This window comes from Protopterus annectens, chromosome 15.part0 (assembly GCF_019279795.1).
Source record: "Protopterus annectens isolate FY-2018-M chromosome 15.part0, PAN1.0, whole genome shotgun sequence".
NCBI lineage: Eukaryota > Metazoa > Chordata > Ceratodontiformes > Protopteridae > Protopterus > Protopterus annectens.
Window position 1 is genome coordinate 359,524,087 of NC_056749.1, and position 18,006 is coordinate 359,542,092.

Sequence of the window (18,006 nt, forward strand, 5' to 3'; positions counted from 1 at the left end):
ATTATAAGATACAAACAGGCATATCAAATTTTATATTCATTTATATTTATATTCATATATATTCACATAATTTTGATGGTATAATTTTATTACAATATTTTTATAGACAGGTAGATTTAGGACAACATATATATTTTGGTCATTGTATATTGCATTGTTGTTTAGATTTTTATAGTTTTTACAGGACAGTTTGCATGGATATGTAATAATTTGTTCTGTATTACCCAGGCATTATAGATATAAATATTTAACACTAAAAGATTTTTAAGGTTTAGATTTATATTTTATAATATATAATACACATTGTATTTGTTCACATTGTGATTAGCATAGATAGGACTTTTATAATAATGGGTTTTGCACTAAGTGTATTTTTAGGTGTCATATACCTTTAATATGAAGCATTGTGTATTTTGAATTTTGGCGCCAAAAAGTTTATTTAACTGCTGAGAGGTTTGTTTTAACTTGTTCTGAAGAAGCTTGCCATTTAGCAAGTGAAAGCGCTTAACCTTTTGGATTATCCTGTGTTTCGTTTAATAAAATTACAGTTTGGCTGAGGATACCGTTGGTTTTTGAAGACATTTGTTTCCTTTGTTTTATCTGTTCCACTGGCTTTCAAAAAAGTTTATTTAACTGCTGAGAGTTTGGCTGTGGATATCGTTGGTTTTTGAAGGCATTTGTTTCATTTGTTGCACTGGCTTTCGTGCACACTTTTCAGCTGCTGAATTGCCGTTTTTTTTTGTTGAGTTTCATCTCAAGACACTGGGACTGTCAACGTTCTATGTTTTATTCTGTTCAGTAGTTGCTTGGAACGTTGTTTGTGCTGGTTCCTGCTGCATTTTAGTTTATCTATATAGTCTCCTTCCTGTGGGTATCCTAAGGGTTTGTATTGTTGCCATATTATTCAGATCTGTTTTTATACCATATTCTCAGGGGAAACTCCTGTAACCAAATGCAGGACTGAAGTGCATATACACCTTTGGTGTAGAACACTTTGAAACTTTAGCTGCCCAGATGCAGAACCAGTTACAAAGAATAAAAGTGTTGGAGCATTTTACAGCTTTCAAAGATATAACAGACTTACTGCTGCCATCCAGACAACTACTAAAAGTAATGTATGCATCCTTTCAACCAACAACTTTAAAAATGTTAGATCCATCATTCAGTCGCACTGATTTTGTTTGTCTGGGAAGAGCATGAAATGTCTTCCACCTTTCAGAATTCTCAGATTATTGCTCATCTTCAGTGCTTTCATAATTTTATTGATAGAAGTTACAAAATGTAATAATTTGGACATTTAGTCAAACATTTGTTATATGACATTTAGTAATTATAGAAAGATGGGCATTTAAAGGAAGCATGTGTGTCATGCTGAAACTTCAGAAAAAAAGTAAAAAAAATGCTTATAACTCCTGCATATGTTTTAATAGTGTATTTTTTTTGTTTGTGAGTTCATGTAAGAGTATCATTTTACATAGCCAATATCTTTGCTATCCACAACTCCTTCTGTTCTGTAGTATAGATAAGACAGATTTATGACAGAATTGAAAATGGTCAGTAAGTGAGTATAAAATGATTCTGAGAAGAGGATAGATTTGTAATAGGCATTCAGAGGACATTTGGAATACTGCTCAAAATCTTTCCCATATAGAATACCAGTAGAAATTACAGCTAAATCTAATTTTAAAACTTAAATGAATTTGTATATTTTAAAGACTGGATACGCTGACTAAAATGAGTTTTCTCCTCCTATTAATTTGTGAATTCTTTGAAAAAAAAAGATACTGTATCATGAACACTTTGAAAGGGCTAAAAAACAATACTGGCCATTGTTTACTATACCACTAAGGTTATTTTAGCATATACTTGCTTGTGAAATAAGGAGGATTGTTAGTGAAAGTTAAGACCTTTACATTATTAAACATAAGGAACCTATGATTTACCATTATATTATTAAACAAACATTGGTTAATGATTTTCAAAAATGAAAAAAAAAAAAAAAAAAAAAAAAACATCGTGCTGAACTGGAGTGAACCCCCAAAATGCATAAGCAGATACTCCAAATAATGAATCACCAGACTGTTTTTTTTTTTTCAGAATAACAACTTTCTTTACAAAGTGGTTTAAAAAGATGGACATCCAAAAAACATGTTCTAAAATAAACCATTTACATTTTAAATTACACTTAAGGCGAGATTCCAAAAGAGTTGCGCTCAATGTAAGTCTGCACTGATTCTGAAAGACCTGCTCTTTGTGTAAATGACTTATGTCGATCGATGTAAGGCCTGTAGATAAACAAGCTTACTATGGGGACCAGATTCCAAAATACCTGCTCTAACATACACTTACACTGAGAGGAAGTCTTTTCGAATCGGGGCCTTATTTGAGACCAGGTAACAGCTTAGTCCCTTATGTAAACTAACAGCGCAAGCTGTTTGTCTGTGGGTTTTGTGAGCCAGTTATGATACTGTTAAAAATTCTGACAAAACATTTGAGGCTAATCACCATTATACGTGCAACAGCAGTGGGACTATATGAGCACGACATGGTCATGAGAAAGAGTTATCTAAAAATGGAATATATAAACATTCTAAGAATATACCAGTTTTATTTATTTTTTGTTTGTTTGTTTTTTGTAGTAGATAAATGGATTGTGCAACATTACAAAGGGATGTAAATAAACTGCTGAATGTCAAAGAAGTGTGCTATCAGGTAAGAATAGAACTAACCTGTTTCCTGGCTTCAGAGACTATAAATATTAAGTGTATTTTAAAAATTAAGGCAGCAAAATTTTAATAGTTTGAATGTAATTTACAAGCTTTAAAACACGTGACTTGGGCTTATGCTTTTTTCCAGGGTCCACCATGAAACTTCAACTTCTTCAAAGCCTATACTTCAAAAGAACGAAAAAATGGTGGAAAACCAAGATGGTAAAAAACCTCCTTTTTTCTTGTCTTTTGCATGGGACAAGCCCCCTTGCACCCCACACCATTCAAACTTATATATACTAATTTTGAGGTCACACCAACTGAAAGAACGTAGAAATCTCCCTAAAAAAATTAATCACTGCAAGCCACTATTTCTCCTCAAGATTGTGTAGGGAAGCTATTTTACAACATTTTAATAAGTTTTTATTCTGAAGAAGTCTTTTGATTAAACAGAGACAGAAATGTAAACTATTTTCCATTCTGAACTATGTCCATTACCAAAAAGGAAGGAATTAATGTTTAGATTTTTTTAACTTTGAGGTAGTTTATCCATGGACAAACCTAATTGTGGGCTCTTCTGTAGAAACATTACCATGTTAAAAGTTTGTAAAGTATTGTTGATAGTTATAATTATTGCAATTAGGAGTTCTTGGTTTCTTTTAATCTACAGAACGGAAAATATGTTACAATATCCATTTTATCATTTCACTCTGAAATTTATTATAATTTATTTTATCAGGATTGTTCCAAGAATAACTTTAAATGGGCAATACTCTCAGAAATGTAGTTACTGTTTACACTGGTATTTTATGGGTACTTTAAAATGATTATTTTACCATTTTGCATAATACCTCTACCTAGTCTAAAAGTATTCAGATTATTAAAAAGATTATTCCTTTGAAAAGGTTAGGGCAAGATACTTTGATAAATCTCTTGTATTAGGATTAAAATAAAAAATGTTCCTTGAAGAGTAGCTATTGCTTAGTTGAATAATATGGAAGCACCTATGATAAGCATATCATTAAAGACAAAAGCAATTTTTCTACAGAGCATCAAACATTATAATTATAGATTGGTATGAACCTTAACTGTATTGCTGTATATTTTTTGAAACATTTAGGAGTATCCTAATAACACATGCATATGTAATGGTTCCAGGAAAGGCTTAAACAAATGCAGAGAGAGGTGACATGTCTGCTCAGGTATTGAATTAACTTGCATTATTATTATTATTATTTTCATCATTTATATAAACATTAAAAAGATTAAATCAATGAACTTTAATTTTCTCTTCAACATAGCTGGAAAAATTATACTGACCTACTACTTTAATTAAAATGTATGATTCATCCAGGTGGATGCTTTTGATGCATTAATAACCAATGCAAAAGGTGACAAAGCTACAGTCTGGTTCAGATTCTAACTTTACAATTTGATGTTTTACATACCATGGTATAAGAAAAAAATGAGAGAGTGAGAGGAGGGGGAAGCATTCATGAGACAAAAGCAATGTGTGATAATACAGTTTTATCTTTTGAAGAAAAATCATGCCAAAATAGCCACTCCAACGACATATTGGGATAAAGTCTTAACTACAGCCCAGCCAACCAGGATGACTGATGGAGCAGCAAGTAGAGATAGGTGTGCCTATCCTGTGATGGTCTGCACTTCTTGTTGACACCCCCTGAGGGGATGCATGGTTCATAAAGGAGTTGCCCTTGGACGTAGTCAATGAGCATGGGGAGAGGATAAAAGAAAACTGGTAAAAAAAAAAAAAAAAAAAAAAAAAAAAGATGAAACCCGCGGGCATCCTTAGGATCCACAACTAACCCCAGCAAATGCCAGAATAGTTATGGGGATAGGAGGATGGCTGGCAGACCTGACATGTATGTTGGGTGTTGAGGGCCGGGCAGGTACCATGAAGTTTGAGGGGGCCAAAAAAAGAAAATAAGAATAAAACCAAAATGTTTTAAATCTAAATTTATTTTAACAATGTATTTCAGTAATTAATATGATTAGGGAATTAGTAAGATCAACAGTTGATCAAAGTAATATTAGAAAAATTTAAAAAGATAGCTGTAATTATTCTGTTTTTATCCACTGCAGAACTCAGTAGAGAAATGTGATTTATTTTATACATGCCATATTTTTATATTGAGCAGTATTATAGTGTACACATCTCTCCATTCCTTCATAAGTATACTGAATCTGCTTCTGAATTAGTCTAGTACATTTATTATCAGACTGTAACACAGCATGTCACTTGCAAAAACAAATATCATCTATAGATACGTTTTACTATATCACATTTGTTTCCATGAATTGTTTTCATTGCTCAACCATAGATCTGCATCCAGGATAACTCTACATTGGAGGCCCTATACATTTGACATCTTCATCTGTGCAGTGCTCTATCATAAGCAGCAAGGATCAGGATGTGGTTGCCAAACAAGCTAAAGTTAATGTTATAACTGGCGAAGGGAGAACGGTTCGGGCATCTTGTTGTCTCCTAGGTGATAGGCATGTGACAGCTTTTTTGAGGGGGCCTGGCTGTTGCACAGTACTAAAATGCAAACAGATAAGGGGGAGTCCCCCTCTGATACTATCTCTGAATGTGGAGCTCCTTGGCTCCCCAACTGTAGCTGGTGATGATATCATCGTTACCAGTGTGGGCCTACGTGTTTCTATCTCATGTAGGTTTGCAGTGGTGCCTGCATAATGCACATCCTATAACTGGAAGTTATACAAAGTTCAGGCAAGAAAGGATTTGTGTTCCAAGTACATCAATCACAGGCACACAGGTCAACAGCAGCTGTTGTATTCTATGTGCCTAGAAGTCCTGAACAATGGGAACACCTATCTTACCACACTTTGTTCAGTTAGCAGCATTTGGAGAAGAGTGCCTAATCTGTAGAGCACTTAACATGATTTTTAGAGGCAAAGACTTGGGCATCTATTGCAGACCCCTCCCCCACAGGCATCTCAAGTTGTTGGAGTCATGTTCTTTTTCCAGCCTTCCCTTATATCCCTGTCATCATCTGGCTGCTTATTGTATGTGCAGTGGGGGCATAGTCACATTCAGTATTACCTAATGTATAGGACCTTAGCATTTGTATTACATGATTGCCTTGGCAGCCATGTTGTGCATATTTCACTTTCCATGCCAGCATGTAGCTGCTGTTCATGTATGAGTGAAAATATGTTCAACTAATTGTATCTGGATCAGTTAAAGGAGCTGAGCTTCTGTCTGTTGTGAATGACACAATGCCATGATCTGTTGTTATTGTTTTGCATACTGAAATTCAAAGGTTTATCATATGCTGTAGTTCACTCTCTTCTGAAGTACCAGTGCACCCCACTGTCAAAATTTGTTCCAGAGGAACTTATACCTGAGCTTGTGGGTTCTGATACAGAATCCAGTGACAGCAATCTCTTTACAAGACATTTTAAGCCAGTGGAATTTGGACAGGGACAAAGTAGGTTCTGATTACATCCAACTTTTAGGATGTGTGGTTTTGTTGCCAGACATCCATGACAAAATATATCAATGGATGACCCTGTAAACACATCAATGGTCCACAAATATTATCGGTTAATGGTAACAACTCTAGTTTACTCTATGCTCTGAAAACAGATGACCAAAGAATAGATGGGTGTGACCTAACACATCCCTGTTCACAGCCAATTACTTTGTAGAGGGGTCATGAGATGGGCATGTGCCTGAGCAAAATATCCAGGGAAATATATGTACATGTGAAGATGAATAACTTCAGAATGTTGGAATTCCACCTTTAATCCAAGAAATGACTGTGGACACTGAAGATAAGAAAAAGCTTACCAAAAAAGTAACCCCAAAGCATTTTAGTTTACTCTTAACAAAATCCTACACCCTAAGAAACCTGTCATTAAAAATCCCTGCACAGACATCTCTCCCTTAGAAGCGGCTACTAAATTCATCTTTCTTTTCATTGATTCTTTAGCTACCCATACCCAAAACATTGTGCATTTAGAGACCAACCGTGAAAAAAAAAATTATCATTTCCAGCAAACCTACTTTCACTTTAAATTATGTCCCCTCCTCTTGCATAAAACTGTTACTGAGCAAACTTAAGACTTGTTCACCCTCTGTCGATAATTTAACAACAGAATAGTTAAAGCTAGCTGCCACCTCTATTGCTTATCCAGTCTCTATCTTAATCACAAATAAAAACCAAGAACCAAATGAAAAACTCAAAACAAAACCCACAGACGAAGGAAATAGGTGGAATGTAGGCAGCAACAAATGATATATTAAATTTATTTACGAAACAGGTTAAATGCTTTCATCCAGCTTATAACACAGAGTTCATCAGAACATAAAAAAAAAATAACTAAATGATTTAAAAAAAACCTCCATAATTAATCACATGACCACAACCAATCAGTGAAACAACCCCCATAATGAAACAGCCTCCAGTATAATATTTTAAATTAAAAGTCTGAAACCCAAATACATTCAAAAAAAGTTTTGTCCTCCACAATGTCAAATCCTAAAATCCAAAACACTTAAAAGAAAGAAAAAAAATACAAGTATATGTGAATAAATTACACTTCAAAGAAATGTAACTTTAAAACACTAACAGAGGATATGCTTTAATTTAAGTCAGGGTACACATAGCCGTGAAGTTTAATCTGCCTCCTAAACTCTTTGAGTTCAATCAATTCATTCCATGGACCACCTCTGGGATCTTTTCTGACAATATCAATTTCCAAAAGAAATATAAGTATGTCCAGGAAACTTAAGTACATGTTTGGAAAGCAAATTGTTAACATTTTGTTTCCTAATTTCGGACAAATGCTCGTATATATGTTTCCTGAATCTCCTTTTAGTTTTGCAAACATAAAAACAACTGCAATGTTGGCACAAAGCCAAACATACAATACCAGTAAAATTGCAGTTGGAAAAAAAATGAAGCTTTAATGACAAAAATAATTAACAGTTATACTTTCCTTTTCAACAATTCTAGATCTTAGAAAAGGAGAGTTGTTGTTTGTCTTTCGGCTTTTCCTGGTAAGGGGTCACCACAGCGTAACTCCGGTCCACTAATGATTGGCAGTAAATTTTTACGAAACGCCGAGGTGCCAGCTTGACGCCCAACCTTCAACGAAGGCACACTCATTTATGCACGCATGTCTTTCGAACGCTACCCAACTGCGGGGAGGACATGCAGACACTACACCGAAGGCATTCCCAAGCCCAGCCGAGAATCAAAATATATGGGTTAATAATAGATGCTGTTATGGAAGTGCTAGAACAGCTGAAGTGAAATATGGCTCATTCATGACTATTTTGGCTAATGAACATAGCAAATGGAAAGCTGTGTGGACAGTCCTCACCCCTGGCAGGTAAGCCAGAGAAGACATTACATATTCCAATGTGCGATTCAGCCTATCCAAGGAATCGCACATACTGGACATGTGCTTCTGTCAGTCATGAGGCACCATATGGATCACCCTTGCTATCTCCACCATGGCTGTGATTACACTAATATGTGTCTCCATGATGGCCCTGCAAATACATCATGTTCTGATACTAACATTAACCTCTGTCTCCAGAAATCACTAATACCACCAACCTGTGTGGATTTATCTGCTTGTAAGTGCTAAGGACATACTTTCCTGATTGATAGTGTCTCTATCAACCTGCCCCCCCCCTCACTCTCCCTCTCTCACTCTGTGATGTCTGGGTATCCTGGGTGTCTACAGCCTAAAATCTGTGTCCATGGTCTCTACTAGTGATGTGGAGGTCACATTTACTGTGTGTAGCATATAGTCTGTTTTCCATGACTACTTCAGTTCATTTTCACTAGCATTATCAGAAGCTGTAGATTCTTCAACATCAGATTGGGGAGGCAGTTCCACAGTGCTGGTGCTAGATAAAGAATCAGCCATGAGTACATTAACGTACAAAATATCTGAAGTAATTATGTCCCACTACCACAACTATGTATGTGACTTAGAGTTTTGCAAACTATAAACATGATAAAAACTAATACCCTATGGCCATGCCTTGTGCAGATGAATGCAGCTGTTGAACCCCTGATGTACCTGTATACCATAAGTCAGTCAGATTTTCTTAAGTTTTATAGTGACTGAGGAGTGCAAAAAACTTGCAGGTACTGATGAACTGAAATAAGACAATATACCTGAGGCATCTGCAGTGGATAATCTGTGGGGCCTGCCTAGTGCTGCCCCATTGTCCAGCTCCACACTGCAAGATGCTGGAGAGATGGTACTCCCAATAAGGGAGGCCAGGAGCTTTTTCAGCTCAGTAAGGGGTGGTACCCTTGATGGTTTTCCTGCTACACATTGCCATACATTCCTGTGCTGCAACATCTGTTCTTTGGGTGGTGCGATAGAGCATACTGATGGATCTACAGTATACCATCTTGTAACTAAGGTTCTGCCCAGTAACCACATTAACGTTGGTTACAGTCTCAGCCCAAGCATAATTATGGTAGTGCCAGTCAAATTCAAGAATTTTGTTTTTCTTTGTTTCCATTTTTGTTTTATTTAGTCATTTGATATACTGTGGTCATCTGCTTTTACAACATGAATATTGCCAATATCCTGGCAGATAGGTTCAGTGCTAACTTTACCCACCTCTCACCCCTTTAAGGGCCCATATCTACACAGGACGAATGCAGAGTCCCTGTAATCACATCTATGCAGGTAAAAGCTGCAATCTCTAAAACCAAAAACACAGCATCCATAGGACCGGACAACATCCCAAGCTGCGTTTTACATGAACTTCAGAATGAACTGGCTCCACACCTAAGCACCATGCTCAATAATAACCTCACATCAGGCTTTGTGCCCACTGAATGGCACACAGCAACAGTTATCCCACTCCACAAAGGGGAAGCCACCACTGATCCTGCTAACTATCACCTTATTAGCCTGATGAGCCTGATCTGCAAGGCCATAGAACGTATCATCATGGAACTCATAAACAAAGGCATTGGTAACCACCAAACTCTGGACCTCACCCAGTTCGGGTTTGTAAAAGGCAGATCATGTCTTCTGAATCTGATTGACTTCTTTGAGGCGGTCACCAAAGCTGTAGACAAGGGTAAGGTGGTTCACATAGTCTATCTTGACCTCACCAAGGCTTTTGACACCATCCCCCATTCTGGCATTATAGCTAAACTCACTAAACTAGGTATAAATCCCTACATCACAAGATGGATTACCAACTGGCTCACTGACAGAACCCACACTGTAAAGGTTGCAGACTCCAAATCTGACTTCAGACCAGTGACAAGTGGAGTACCACAGGGTTCAGTCCTGGGACCTCTCTCCTGTTTGGTATCTACTTCTCTGAAGTACAGGCTAACACATAAGGCCTCTGGCTAATGAAGTTCACAGATGACTGAAAACTAGGAGCCATAGTCGAGTCTCCAAATGATGCAGACATCCTACAGAAGGGCCTCACTGAGACAGATGCCTGGTGTCAGAGGTATGGCCTCAAGCTCAATGCCAAAAAGTGCATTGTTGTCCCCTTTGGTAACAATTCTGTACCCATGAACTACCACATAAACGGCAATCTGCTTAATGCTGGATTTGTGATAAGAAACCTTGGGACCCAGATGGACAGTTGTCTCTCCTTTGATAATTACATCTCCACAGTAGTCAGAAAATCCTTCTATGTGGTACATTTCATCACAAAGGGTTCTCATCCAGGAAAAAAGAGGTCATTGTTCCCCTCTACTCGGCACTCATTAGACCCATTATAGAGTACAATGCCCCTTTTGGAATGTACCTCACAAGACATCTGCAGCAGCTGGAAAAGTCACAGAAGTACCTCACAAAGAGGATTGCTGGCCTCAAATAGATGCCCTACACTGACCATCTCAAAAAACATCAGCTTTACTCTGTAGCATATCACCTACTCCGAGGAGATCTCTGCCTAACATATAAAGCAATGTTAAACCCAGAGCTGTTGGACATGCTGCACCTAAAGAAATCCCAATCCCTCCGAGCTACAGGCTTTAGGGACCTAAACCTTGTCACCACAACAAACAGGACATGCTGGAGGGATAGAGACCTGTCCCAGAGACTTCCCATACTCTGGAACAAGCTACCCATCTATGTCAAGAAAAGTTCCTCATTAGCACTCTTCAAGAAAATTGTTGATGAGTGGATGGGAAATAGGAAATACAACCTGGGGATCACTTCTGTGACTCTGCTCGACAGAGGCACAGGAAATTAACTTTCTTGGGTGACGTAAGCCAGGGAACCTTGTTGGCTAGGCTTACTTAGGCCCTTGGGCCGATAGCCTAGTACCTACCTATGAACCTATGATTGGATGGAAAACAGGGAATCACTTCTATGGCTCTGCTTGACAGGGGCACAGGAAAATAATTTTCTTGGGTGGCAAAAGCCAGTGTATCTTTTTGGCTAGGCTTATATAGGCCTTAGGGCCAATAGCCTAGTACCTACCTATGAACCTATGAACCTATGCACATCAAAGAGTCGTCACCCTTAGAGATGGAGGACCGGGTGTACCACCTCATTTATTTTATAATTATTTATTTATTTATATTTATATTTTACATTTGTTTACTGGGAAAGTCTGACTCCAAACAAGCCAATTTTCAGAGGAGGCCTGGGGAAAAATGCTCCAGATGCATGTCTTTGTAATGTGGGAGGAAACTGGAGCAGCTGGAGGAAACCCACACAAACACAGGGAGGACATGCAGACTCCACACAGAAGGTACCCCAGCTGAGAATCAAACTGGAGAACCTCTTGCTGTGAGGTGACAATGCATATGCTTCACCACTTCCCAGTCCATTCTCTGCACCAAGACATTTTGGCTTATATGTTAATATTGATGCATTACTCTTTTTCCGCTTTCCCTATTTGTTTAGACATTTGCTCTATTGATATGGAAACTAGTGGAATAACAGCTTTGTTTCTATATGGCCCTGACAAATGCTAACAGCACTACTATCCTCCTTGACCCTATAGCATGCTGATTTTGTACCTAGCAGGTAATTATCTGTATCCACACTCTTTAAGTAATGTTAGGCAGGCATCTAGGTTTACTGAGCATGTCCCCCCACAAAACAGTCACAGTACTGCAAATGACCAAGGAAACATGATTTTTAGCATCAATGTGACATATATGTTGGCTAATGACACATCTGCAGTGCATAAAATACTAAAATTGTATTGAACTGTGCTATGGATATGAGGTCAGATGAGTGTCTTCCTTAAAACTTAACAAACCTGAAGCCCAGTAATTGCAATGCCCCTCTCAATACACCATGGCTACCCCCCTTAAAAGTGCTGACAAGCTTACATCCTTTATATCCAACTGGATTAATAGCAGTTAGAAGCATACATTGTGCAAAAGTAGTTATAAGAAGTAGCACTAATGTCAACATGCAAATATAATTTTGCTGAAGAATGTTTTCTTTCCAAAGTCACCTAATGCAGGAATCAAAGTGCATTGGGGATTTCTGCTTCTTGTCCTGCCTCCATCATGTAGATTCACCTGCCTGGGTACAATGGTTATGCTGATTAGGGCTCAGCTCAATATTGTTTATGAACCATTGAATTTATATGATGAACACACATGGTAAACATTGTGCAAAAGTGTACTCACTGCTGTGCACACACCTAAGCCCCTCCAGGAAGCATTACAGACACATGGTCAGGTTATATTTGGTGGGGAATGTTGTTCCATATTTAACTATCTGCACACAAAGTCACTATAGAACATGCATTTTTAAAAGCATGCACTGGCATTGAGGAGTGCCATACATCACACCTTAAACTACCATTGTAAACAATAATAATAGAGCACCCATATTTTATGAGGATGGCATTCATTGTGCAAGTGAGTTGTTCATTGATGCTAATTGGTGCACAGTAGATATGACACCTGAGACCAGATTTGGGAATTGATTCCCAGTCATTTATTTCTCCTGAGATTATTCAAGCTGAGACATCATGACTTGAGGAGATGTCAGTGCTCATTTCAGCATGCAGAGGTGATCTGTGGAACAGACAAAACTATTTCGACATCACCTCCATAAGGATTAGAGCCAGAGGTTTTTGTGGGAGGGCTATAAATATCCTCAGTATAAAACTGAAGTATGGAATAATTATATTGCCTAAACATAATTTCATAGCAGGATAGAAATGATCAAGACAAAGAATTTTCAGTACAATGAACAAAGCTTTATTAGACAATACATTCTTTTCTATATTAGGCAAGCATTAATATTAATATCAAACCAGCTATACTTCTATGTCAGGCAAGCAATAATATTGATATCAAACCATCTATACCTCTATATTAGGCAAGCATTAACATTGATATCAAACCAGTTATACATCTATGTCAGGCAAGCATTAATATTACTATCAAACCAGCTATACTTCTATGTCAAGCAAGCATTAATATTAATATCAAACCAGCTACACTTCTATGTCAGGGAGGCATCAATATTAATATCAAAGAATAAAAAATAGTTACTACATCACTGATAAAGTAAGAGACTTCATCCTAGCCCACACCTCGACTGGAAAGCCCTGTTGCAGTCAGGTAGGAGACCCTATCAGGAAAGTCCTGGGCAGTGCATCCACTCCACAGGTGAGCCTTCAACCAACTGATAAAGAGTCCTGGCTGTTTAGCAGTTTTACTGAGAACTTAACCTTTAGGGATCAAAAAAGACTTTCCACAACAGACCAGAGATGTTGGCCACCTATTCCAGAATGTTCCAGTCAAGCCTGACAACCCCTATGACTCTGAAATTTCACTTGAGAAAAATATAAAAGAATGTAACAAGCAAGTACCTTATCAGACCCAAAATGTAAAAGAATGTGATAAACAGATGTCTTTTAGTCACGTAGACTAATAAACATGTGTCTTATCAAACTGCTAGAAATGTAACTAAATTAACCCTTTCACTCAGTTCTGTATACTGAGGCAGAAGTCAGTCTTTCATTCACTCAAGGTAAAAAAACTTTAGTATTAAATTCATATCACAATAGTTCAGCACAGGCTGTTGTCTATGCAATTGGTTGGCATGCTTTGCATGGAGGAAGAGTGTTGTCATCTTTATGATGACATGAGGCACTGCAATCCTGACCTCATACACTGATATGAGGTTGAAGTTAAATAGCAGTCACCACCTATGTTCTGTAAGTATAACTTAGTTATGTATTTAAACTAACAGTGCACACCATCCACAGCTATTACACATTGCTCTTTTTATTTCTATTGTCTCTGATGAAATCAAAGGAAATAGGCACCTTCACAGGAGATGACTGGAGCACCTAAATCAATGCTGGGATGCATAATTATGATTCAAAGTGATCTTTAAATCTCCTTCTTGGCGTGTGGCTGCTGAGCGTTTTTTCCCCTGGCCTAACTTTATATTTACCATTTGTGCAAACTACTTTTACCTAATTTTCCTACTTCCTATTGGGCCCTGCTGGACTTCAAAGACCAACTATATTTTCCTATCACACCCCGTTTGTGTCTCTCCTTACCTGGGTATCCAAAGTATCCCCTGGACAGAATCTCCAAGACAAACTAAGATTGTATGTTAATTAAGGTTCTATTATCTCTACTTGTATGGGTTAATGTTATGATACTTGCTAGGTGTCTAGTTTAAACTGCCAGAACAACCAGCAGCCATACCCCCTCCACTTGCTCACTTGTACTCCGCATCCACCCTTACCAAAGTCACCCCAACCTTTGTAGTATTTCCAACACCCTCAAGCCCTTACCTTCTGAATTCTTTTCCACTTCCAGCCTTCTACTGTGATCACCAATCACTGTTACTACAGGTTTTGATTACTAGAGGGCAGTCTTCACCCACCTCTGATTTACTTATTATTTCTTTCAACTTCCTATAGTTGACAAACCATAGTATTTTGCCCCTGTCTTCTTCACTTCTAGCCCTATACTAGCCTTTTTCTCCTTAAAGCCTCTCAGTCTTCCTATCCTTACACCCACAACCTCTGCCTTCCTTACTTACCTTCTCAAGTTCTTACCGTCCGCTATACTGATTGTTTTTCTCTGCTTCCTGCTGCATCCTTCCTTTGTGTCTGCCCCGCTCAGTTCACCCTTCGGGCTCACTCCGCTCCCCTACCCTACCCCCAAATTTCACCCAACCCCAACACTCCTACTTTTATACGTACATCTCTACTCCCCTTACCTCCAACCAATCCCATCTCTACTCCACCCCTCACCTCCTACCAATCCATCTCTACTCCACCCCTCACCTCCAACCAATCCATCCCTACTACACCCCTCACCTCCAACCAGTCCCATCTCTTCTCCTCCCCTAAACTCTTTCAATTTAATATTCACTCCCGCTCTGTCCTATATCTTCTTGGTCTCTCTATCACTTCTCCCTCTTACTCTAAAACACCCCTTCAACATCCTGACACCTTCCTCTTACCCTAAAAATTACCCCAAAAACAACCCTACAACATCCTGACACTTCCCTTTATACCTAAATCTAACAATGAAGATATCACCACTTCCGCAAACTCTCTTCATCCACTCTATAACTACTCTTCTCCTACTAACTGCTTTCTCTGCTACTTCTTATTCCTGTTAAAAACTTCCTCCCCCCTCTTATTCCCCCACCTCGACTATCTTCCACCAGCTCCACCCCTTCTCATCCCACTTTCACTCTATATCCCCTGCCTAATTCAACCAAACCCATTTCACTATTTCAAACTCAAACTGCTAGCCTACTCTATTAAACTCCATACTCCCAAAGGAAAAATGTTCTTTCCACAAACTACTATAAGTAATTCAAATATCCTGTTCCCTTATTCCTCTAACCTGCTTTTCCTAGCAGGAGACATACACTCCAACCCTGGTCCTCAGACAACTGCTAACTTTTCTTCCCCTACTTCACCCAATACTTCCAACCACAAATTCCTTAAGCTAGTTACAATCAATACACAGAGTTTAAAAAATAAAATAGCTTTCTTCCATGCCTGGCTTAACCATACTCTTCCAGACATAGTATCACTCTCTGAGACCTGGCTAAAGCCCCACATCACTGACTCTGAGATCCTTCCCCCTGGCTTTCAAGCACTCAGATGTGACCACCAAAACAAAAAAAAGGAGGAGGAGTAGCATTAATCTATAACAGCCTGCTTAACCTTAGTCCTTACCAAAACCCCATTCCTCAATTTAGCAATGCTGAAATAGTCATGGGGATACTGAAAATGAATAACTATAAAAGTATTTGCATTATGAGCATCTACATTCCCCCTGAAAATAATATCCCTACTCTTGAAAACGTTCTACTATGGTCCTCAACTAATATTAATCTAGAGACATATCTAGAGACATACATATTAGAAGATGTGAATATAGATTGGAACAAATTAATAACAATAACCCCTCTTTATATATTAATCTACTCATCTTCACTCAACTAATAAATGGCATTACCAGACCTAATAGAATCAATCCCCCAGGGTCCACTTTGGACTAGATCTTAGCCTCCCACCCAAATAAGATATCACACTCTGCTATCCTACCAGACACTATGAGTGACCATCTCCCAGCTTTCATTCTCCGAGCTACCCACTCCTCCCCTCATCAACACCAATTTACCTATACTCGTAATCTCAAAAATTCAATCCTTCTATATTCTCAGAAACACTTAAACAAACCAACTGGGACAATCTAAAATCTCTCCCCCTAGATGAAGCTGTACATTTCTTTAATACAACCTTCCTAGACATTTTGAATGCCCAAGCACCTCCTAGAACAAAGCGAATAAAACCTTACTCTGCCCCATGGCTAACTAAAGACACTAAATCACTTATGCAACGAAGAGACAAGACTTGGAAACTTTACAATCAGAAAAAACTCCCTGACACCCTCCTCAAATACAAGCAACTCTGTAACCTAACCAAAAAGCTTATTACAATAGACAAAAAAATCCAACTACATTAAACTACAGTCTACCATTCAAAAAACCCAAAACAATTTTGGAACTCCATAAACTCTCTTCTGCACCCAGGTACAAAAAACAATCCCTGTCCTGATAATAATATAACAGACACAGAAATTGCCACCCTATTCAACTCCTTCTTTACCAACTCCATAGCTGAACTCACTAAGACCTTCCCCAATAACATCTCCTCCCCTCCACTCAACCCTACATTCCCTTCCTCCACTCAATCTCCCTCTTCCACACATGCCCCTATTTTCCATCTAAAACCCATCTCTATCTCTCACATCAAAAAGCTTCTCACCAAACTCAAGCCATGCTCCAATGCCCCTGACAATATCCCCTCACTCTTTCTAAAGCTTGCTGCAGATGCCATTGCCATCCCCATTAGCATTCTCATTAACAGATCCATTCATGAATCTTACGTCCCCAAACTGTGGCATGCAGCCTACATCCTACCTCTTCACAAAGGAGGCAAAAACAATAACATCTCTAATTTCCGTCCAATAGCCATTCTCTCCCCAATATCAAAAATTCTAGAAAAATGCATCCACCACCAATGTATGCCCTTCCTTATCAGTAACCACCTCCTTACCCCTACTCAACATGGCTTCCACCCCGGCCATAGTACAATAACTGCTCTCCTCTCATTTTTAGACATAGTAAACCATACTCGGGACTCTGGAGAAATTGTATCCACTGTCCTTCTAGATCTTTTCAAGGCTTTCAACGCTGTCTCTTACTCCCTCCTTCTAACTGACCTGTCTAACCTCAATCTCAATCAGCACTCGCTTACCTGGTTTACGAGTTATCTTTCTGAGAGATCCCAGGCTGTGAAATGGAAAACTAGTACCTCAATCTTCCATCCTACCCCAACCGGGGTTCCCCAGGGTTCAATACTCGGTCCAATACTCTTCAATATATTTATTAATGATTTCCATGCAGCCATTCCCAACACTAAAATAGTGCAGTATGCAGATGACTCTACTTTAATCTGCTCTGCTCTAATCTTCCTGCTCTCCAAGCAATTACCCAATCTGCCTTTACAGCCACTGAGAACTGGATGTTTCAAAACCACCTCTCCCTTAATGCTAATAAATCAAAAATCCTGGTTTTCTCTCCCTCTAAAAACCTGCACCTTGACAAACAATCTTTCAATATTACCAGTAATGCCAACTCCCTAATAGAAGTTGTCCCCTTTGCTAAACTTCTCAGTGTTACTATCGACGAACACCAAAAATTCGATACTCATGTCCAATTAAATATTAAAAAAAAAACATCAAAAACTTGGGTTACTATACAGAAACTCTCACTT

General features: G+C 38.4%; 1 protein-coding gene across 2 annotated transcripts in view; it reads left to right on the forward strand.

Moving 5' to 3' along the window:
- LOC122789688 (trace amine-associated receptor 4-like) overlaps positions 1–18,006 on the forward strand; it is a 55,917-nt gene that overhangs the window by 11,952 nt on the left and 25,959 nt on the right. The window contains exons 2-3 of one of the 2 annotated variants that reach the window (XM_044057109.1): positions 2,640–2,712; positions 2,857–2,930. The gene's annotated coding sequence lies outside the window, so the exon portion shown is untranslated. The remainder of the gene's footprint in view (positions 1–2,639; positions 2,713–2,856; positions 2,931–18,006) is intronic. The other variant, XM_044057110.1, reaches the window with a different exon arrangement.